We start from the raw sequence: 8,160 nt of genomic DNA on the forward strand, positions 1-8,160 counted from the left end.
TATCATGGCTCTTCCTCATGATATTTTTAGTCGTTGGACTCATGTAACAGCGCTAAAGATATATGTGAAGAATTGGCCAATCAATTAGAAGGTGGAATAAGAACAAGGAAAACAAATGAGTTTAATACCTGAATGAGTATAATTCTTTATGTGTTGTTCTAGAAGAAAGTCTTCAATCCACCTATGATCGATTTTATACTCTGATTAATAAGTGCAAAATAAATGGTATAGTAAAGTCTAATGAAGAAAATAATCTTCTGTTTCTAAAGAACTTAGATGATGAATGGACACAACTTCTTTTGACTCTTCAAGCTAACCAAGATCTAGAAGATTGAGCTCTTCATGACATATAGGACACTCTAGCAGCTCAAGAAGCCAAGATCAACAAGAGCAAAATGGTGATGGGAGGCCCTCTGCCCCTAGTCTTAAAGGAAAATGAGAAGAAACAAAAGGAAAATGCGTCCAAAGATCATGAGAAGAAAAGTGGGAAGAACAAGGCTCTTCTGATACCATCTCGTGATTCATAACTGAAGGAAGAAACTAATCCTGATGATGATTCAAGTGTATTTGTACTTTCTCTGCCCCTGATCACAAAGGAGTTCTCAAGAAAATTGAGCAAGAGATCTTCCGACAAGAGTTATGGTAACAAGAGAGACTTCAATGGAGAAAGACATACAAACACCATTTACGATCACAAGTCTTACAAAAAAATGATTATCAGAGGGAGGAAAGAGAAAAAGGAAAATAGAGATGTTAAGAATGTAGCAAAATGATCAAAATGCTACAGATGTTGAAAGTTTAGTGGTGATTACTATAAATACAACAACAAGGAGAGGAGTCTTATGGCTGAAACAAGAAATTGGATATCTGACTCCACAACTAAAAAGGAATTTTGACCAAGCTCATTTTTTTTTCTTATGACTAGAACATGTTATTCTGCTAGACTCAACTCTGAACTCTCGAAAAAAATCTAGAAAGAAAAAGAGATATTGCTCCAAAAATTATTAACTAAAAAGATTATGGTTAAGAAATATCAGGATGCCCAAGATGTGCATATCAAAATTAATTCTCAAATGGATAGACAAGGCTAAGGCTCAAGTGATCTTGAATCACTTATTCGAAACAAAGAAAACTAGTATATCATCAACTTTCAATATTTGATATACCTCAACGCGCTGTAGCCACTACTTCACTTTGAATCCGTTTATGCAATTATAAACTCACGTAATTTTATCGATTCCAAGGCAACTTATCCTTTTGAAGCTGACATAACATACTTGTATTTCCAATTTTAAGAAAACAATCTGTTTTCAAAAGGTTTAAGACCAAGGATGGAACCCGGTCTTCTAAATGGTTAAAATATAAGAATACAATATATGAACTTGCTTCTATTGTAATATCAAGATTAAGCACGTAAGAAAATCTGTATAAGAAAATCGTAACTTATTTTATGAACACTCAATTTCCGTGTTTAATGAGTCCAACACTAAAATGAGCACGGTCATATGTATTTAACTATGATCTTTTAAAAACCCACAAACCATAGCTGGAAAAGTCGGATCTTTGTGAATCCAGTAACTCTGATATCGAAGTCTTTGGTTCTAGTTCTAACAAAACTAAATAAGAAGTTAAGGTACTTAACCCAAAAGCTTTTGAATTCTTTTCTTCAAGGTATATTAAAGGAAGCCAAAGTTGAACTCTTTGTGTACAATAGAATGCACGATTGTCAAGAAAGTGCAAACTATTTCTAAAGTGTATTAAGGAAGACATTATCAATTCTGATAGAAAGAAATCTTCAGTTTCAATGAGAAAGCTGAAACTATCCTACTAATGATACTCCAAAAAGATAGTGAGGGATACGGAGTTTACAAAGAAAAAGCAATAATTAAAGAAAATTCCAAGCATTCAGAGCTTGTGACTATCTCTGTAAAAGTGAAAAAAGATTTTCTTGACTCTGATCCTGATGAAGAATCAATTCAGATATTTCCACATACTCCCATCTCGCTTTGTCTCTCTCTCTCTCTCTCTCTCTCTCTCTCTCTCTCACACACACACACACACACATGCACATACACATACAAACATCAAGAATACATAGTGGAACAACAGCAAAATCAGCAGAAATCAATGAAGACGGTGATTGATTGATAAAAATAAATTTGATTTATGTACAAAATCGCAATTGATCCATTTCTTAGTCCTTTATTTGCAAAAGATGGAGATAATCGTAGTCGTATAGAAAAATTTGGATGGATTCCAACAAGTCTCTACCTATCTACTACCCATTGAGATCCATCTAAGAAATTCCGACCCCATTATAAATGAATGAGCAGATGGTCTATAAATTGAGAGATAGAGATGGGGTTTATGAAGTTTGTCGATTGGGGTTTAGGTTCTGCAATTAGGGTTACGGAAGGACTGGTTGATGTCGATTTGAATATCCAGAAAATCATTCATGGAGGTTAAGGGAGATGAGGAATGTTCTTTTTTGTCATTTTACATGTATAAGCAAAATTTGTCAAATACTAAAAATTAACTTATCAACTTATTACGTTCTGGTACCGCCATAAGTTAATTGAAACACTTTTCATAAAACTCCGGTTTAACACAACATAAGTTGATAAGCACTATTACAAAAAAACATAAATTGTTATAAATAAGCAATTCCAAACACCCCCTTACTTTAAGCAGTTTGTTGTTTAAAAAAATCATTCATGCGTGAATTTGATTTACGGATAAAATTGAGCGAATAAACCTGGATCAACTGCTGACTCTGCCACAACATCCACTGCCTCATATGTCGACCATACCCTAGCTCCTATTGCATGATCAGTTGAAGAGCTCGATTTGATGCTCATGACTGCTACTGCTGCTTATTGACCAAATTTTATTCTTACATTTGGCTTCATTTTTTGAGTTTTTATAAGGAATTTGAATGTCACATATGGTTTTTTAGATTCTAGCAAAGAATTTCTATTCCTTCATAACATCTTTTAAGAAAAAAAAAACTATTATACTATATCTCATATTTACTCAATTCCGTTCCAACAATTTCGTTACATCCCACCATGATTGTAACATCCTTTTCTAAAAGGTTAGATAAATATTTAGTTGTTTGAAAGTTTGGGGTAGAATTGTTTTATAGTGTTAATCTAGGGGGTTATAATGTCCATCCCTTAATTTAGTATTAATATAAATAGGGGTTTTAAAAAAAATAAAAAATAAAAATACTAGAAGTAGAGAAGGGATTCGGGAGAAGCCGAGAAGGAAGAAGACGCCGATGGAATCGATTCAACCTTGCTTGTTTTTCATCTAATCGTCAAATTAAGGTAAGTTTTTTATGTCTTAGCTTTATTTCTTGTTGTATTTGATGTTTAGGTTGGTATTGGATTCGATTTTTGGAGTTTTAGGGCTCAAAATCAAGTTTTAGCGGCTGTCATGTGGATAGCCGTGTATATGTGTAATTTCTTTGAGAAACCTAGTTTTATGATGTATATTTTTAGCCCCAATTGAGTCCCAATGTGTTATATCTTCACTTTGTTGCATTGGAACCTAAAATCCTTCAAGGATTGGAACAAAGTGGGTGTTATACATCTTGATAGTAGAAGTATTTTGTTGGGTAAGTTTACTTCATGTTTAGGATAGTTTTGAGTTCATCTAAGATGTTCAATCATTAGTGGAAGTTGAGAAATTATTATATTTGACAATCTTTAAAAGCCAAAGTTTAATGATGAACATTAAGACTTTGAAATCTTCATAAAAATATTAAGATGTTTGTTACGGTTTGTTTCTTGGTATCATTAAGATGTTATTAGATGGATTGAAGAAGAAAATTTCCATTCAAGCATGTTTTATTGATAGATTAAAGGTTATGTTCAAAACAGTTGACTTTTTCAAAAAAGTCAAACTGTTTTGCTTAATTTTTTAAAATTGAGTCGTTATATGCAAAATTATGGATTGAAGTTCGGTGGATATAGTTATGATAGGTATATAAAGGTGTTACATTGATGATTTCAATGTTCCTTATAGGTTTTGATGGATTTTCAAAGTTAAAAGAAGTTTTTGTTCGGTTTTATCAATATATGAAAATGTATGCATTAGTTAGGTTGTGAGTGCATAAATGAATGTGTGAACCTTATAAGCATATTTCAATGTGTATGATAAGCATATTTTGGAGGWTAGAATGTGAGCCTAGAGCCTCRGGTGAAAWATGAGCAAGTYATCGGACTAAGTTAGTTTGGTGCTGAAAATTTGTAAAAATTGTATAAAATCACTCGTAACTCGGATTTAGACGTGTAATATCAATCTGGAACTGTTATGAAGGCTTCTACAATCAATATGTTTTGATCATGAGGTAGTTAGGGCTCTAAATAGGTCAAAAAATGGGTTTTTGCACAGCTGTCCATTTTTTACTCAAATAAAAGTTTTGTTTCTTTTAAACTTATGTATGAAAAGGTTCAAAGTCCATTTTTGAGTGGTTCTTGTCGGTATGTATATTAAGATAAGTAAGTTGTCTAAATATTTTGTTAGGATGTTTGTATTGATGTGAGAACCGTGCATGTGGATTGTTTAGGTAGCATGGTGGATAAGCAAGTTGGGCACCGGCGGGATCTCAACTAAATAGGCTAAGGTGAGTTTCAAGTAGATTTTAATGGGGTACACGTCAAACGTAATTACCTTTACATAATTTATTTTGTTGGACGTATTTTAGTGATTAAAGTAGAAAATGCATGATTTTAAATGATGTTATGAAATGAAGGTATTGATGTTTATACAAAGCGACTTTATACATATTAAGAATGCATTGTTTCTTTGATAAAGTATGTATGAAATACTTTGGTGACTTGGAAAGATGATATGTATTTTTGTAAAAAAATAAATAAACATGTTTTGTATCCAAAGGAGGAAAATCTTACGTTGTATAAATGAGGCATTGTGATTTATATATTTACTCACTGACATGAGAATGGTAGATCCGGATATGGCGAGTTAGGGTCACCTCCTTTGTTGCGTTTGTATTGGGGTCGCTCCCTTTACAGTAAATGGGTTGCTCCCATTGGTAATGTATTGGAGTACTGTGCATGGATATATGCGCCAGGTACTCGGCTAATAGGTATAGTGTCAGGTGGACACATTGCATAATGGTGATTAAACCGAAATTAGCCTAACGGATAAGTGGACTGCTGGGTAGTGCTCCTCCACTGATTCCGGTTGTTATGGGTCACCATACTGTGTGGTATTCATAGAACTTTGTAAATATTGATTGACTGCTAACTTATAATGTTTTGGTTGGACTTAACATTTATTTGACACATCACATCAAGCATATGTAAGTCATGCATTTTTGTTTGATAGTATAAATTACTTGAAATATTGTATTGTGCAAACTCTTGAATTCACCAGACATGTAGTCTAATTTGTTTTGTTTGTCGACGTGCATCTCAGGAACTGGTTCAAGTGAATGTGCTAGCAACATTCTTGGTTATTAAGGCTAGCAGGTAAGTTCATAGGATGATGCAATGCTTGAGACTTTTGGAAGCTTAATCTAGTTTGGGGAAATGTATTTTTTTGGAAGAATATGAAAGTTTTATACCTTGTAAATAGTCGTCTTTATTAAGACTAGTTAGTAATCATAGCTTTTGTATGATCAGTTATTTTGCAATCATTATTTTTGCAAATGTTTACAGGTTTAAAAAAAATGGCAAAACACGACTTTTCGAACGGGTCATGCCGAATTTTTGCCAGATTTTTAAAAAAAAATCTAAATATAGTGAGTTTCAATGATGGATGTCATCACCGGTGCAGTCGCCACCACCGCCGCCGTCATTGTCATTACCACTGTTGCCTTCACCCTGATGGCGGATCCAGAAACTTAGGTGATGGACGACCTTTAGAGTTTAAAAAAAATTCAAAACCGAATAATTCATCCTAACCAAAAAGGTTTATGGTTATTCGGTTTGCGGGTTTAACAGTTCGGTTAATCGAATAAGTTAGGTTTCGGTTTCGATTACTTTTCACCATATTAGTTTTACCGAATAGCAAATTATACTAGAATTTAATTTATATAATTTTCTTCTAGATGAATTGGTCTGAGCATGTACATAATTGACATGAGGTGAACTGATTTATTTTTAAACTAAAATAACAAAAAGTTGAAATATATTTAACAAAACCATCAACCAATGTTATCATTGTAGCATTATTGCAAGAACTAATCGTAGCAAAACAATCAATGTGCAGAGGGAACCACGCTAAGGAGTGGGAGGGGAAGCAAAGACATAGGAGTTAGTTTTTTAAACTATATTACTTAAAAATTAACATTTGAGTGGGGCCTTTCCCATGCGCTTTCATGTAAATCCACCCCTGCCTTCATCCCCTCCACCATCGTCGATAGCACCATCGACATTGCCATCGCCATGACTATCACCACTATTATATTCAACAAACCAAATAGACAGATTCAAATTCTTTTGATTCATTCCATTCCGGTTCCTACAAATCAATCACACAGTTTGAATACCGTTTGGTTAAATATGAATAAATTTTGTTACAGTTCATTGAAATTCCAATTTCTTGGACATGTTAAAATTCCGACAGATTTCATTCTACGAACCAAACGTCAACTAAATCTATTAAAAATGATTTAACTTCTCCGAGAATTTATTGAGAGAGTAAGATCAGAAAATGAAATAACCTATTGACTCCGTCAAGAGACACAATTAATATATACAAAGCAATTTACACAAATAGCCCTTCAAGTTCCAATCTTCAAGCTCCGCTAGCTTTCATAAGTTGTACTTCGTCGCGAATGAAAAAGAGACTGAGACGCTTAAGTCAGCCTTAGAGGGATCTAGGGGTTGGAAACCCTCAAAGCGTTCACTGGTCTGAAGACGAGGGCTACCATTATGCAGCGACCCCTGGAAGGGAAGAATCAGTGTTGTTAAAAATTCACACCCTCGACCATCGAGGATATTTTCCACAACCATGATGCCAGTAATCTAGATTCATACGACCAATGACCTTGCTATGTATGATCGCGGTTATTTATGACCGTAGAACCTTTAACCCTTGGTTGAGGATTTATCCACGATCGTTATTACCTTCGACATATCGTACTAACGGTACATGTTATTGTATATTAATTATGACTTATGTTACATGTGGTCTTTATTGCAGGAATAACGGTCAAAACCGAGCATTAACAATGAAGATCATAAACCACAAGGGTGATGCCTGATTGGTTTGAGCTTGATCTCCAAAGATCAAGAGTACCTGAAGGTCTCATGTTTAAATCCAAAGAGGAATAAAAATCCCCTTGTGACTATGGAGGTTCAAATGCGGTGACTATGTGCTACCCGCAAAGCAGGTGGTCGCCCTGAGATTAGTCGGCTCGCATAGCGGGTTAGATATTAAGGTTAATCGAAAAAAAACCAATGAAGATCATAACGGAAGGCAAAGATTCAAGACCAACCATTATCTTCATCTAATCACATTAAAAGTCAACCGTTGGACCATTCTAATGAATCACCTATTAAAGGTCAGTAGATCACAAGAAACAGACCCGAAATACTCGAATCTATAAGCAGATAGTGAAACACAAGAGCAATAAGAAGAATCAACTCTAGTTTTCTATCATTTTCCACGATCGACGTATTAATTTACTTTCGTCGTTGTAATCGTTGTTATCAACGAAGACGTCTCTGATTGACGTCCATAGTGTATCAGGAACATCTAGTATCGTTTGCGGGTTTTTCCCTCGTTAAAGGAATTTTTCGCGTCACCAATTTCTCTCTTTTGATTATTATTTCTTTGTTCTTTTCGTGTTTATTTCAAAGTAGTTGATCTTTAAGGGTGCGTTTGGTGCGCAGACAGGACAGGACAGGACAGGGTAGGACAGGACAGGACAGGACAGGACAGGACAGCTGTTCAGAGTTTGGTAAGACAGGACAGGACAGGACAGAACTGGTTAAAATGACCAATTTACCCCCAATGAGCAATCAGAAACAGCAAACATGAATCAAAAACAGCAAACATGAATAAAAACAGCAAACAAAATGCAGTAGCAAACATGAATCAAAAACAACAAACATGAATCAAAAACAGCAAACATGAATCAAAAACAACAAACATGAATCAAAAACAGTAGCAAACAAAATCAGA

Source organism: Cynara cardunculus (genome assembly GCF_001531365.2).
Source record: "Cynara cardunculus var. scolymus isolate 2C chromosome LG 12, CcrdV1, whole genome shotgun sequence".
In the NCBI taxonomy this organism is placed as follows: domain Eukaryota; kingdom Viridiplantae; phylum Streptophyta; class Magnoliopsida; order Asterales; family Asteraceae; genus Cynara; species Cynara cardunculus.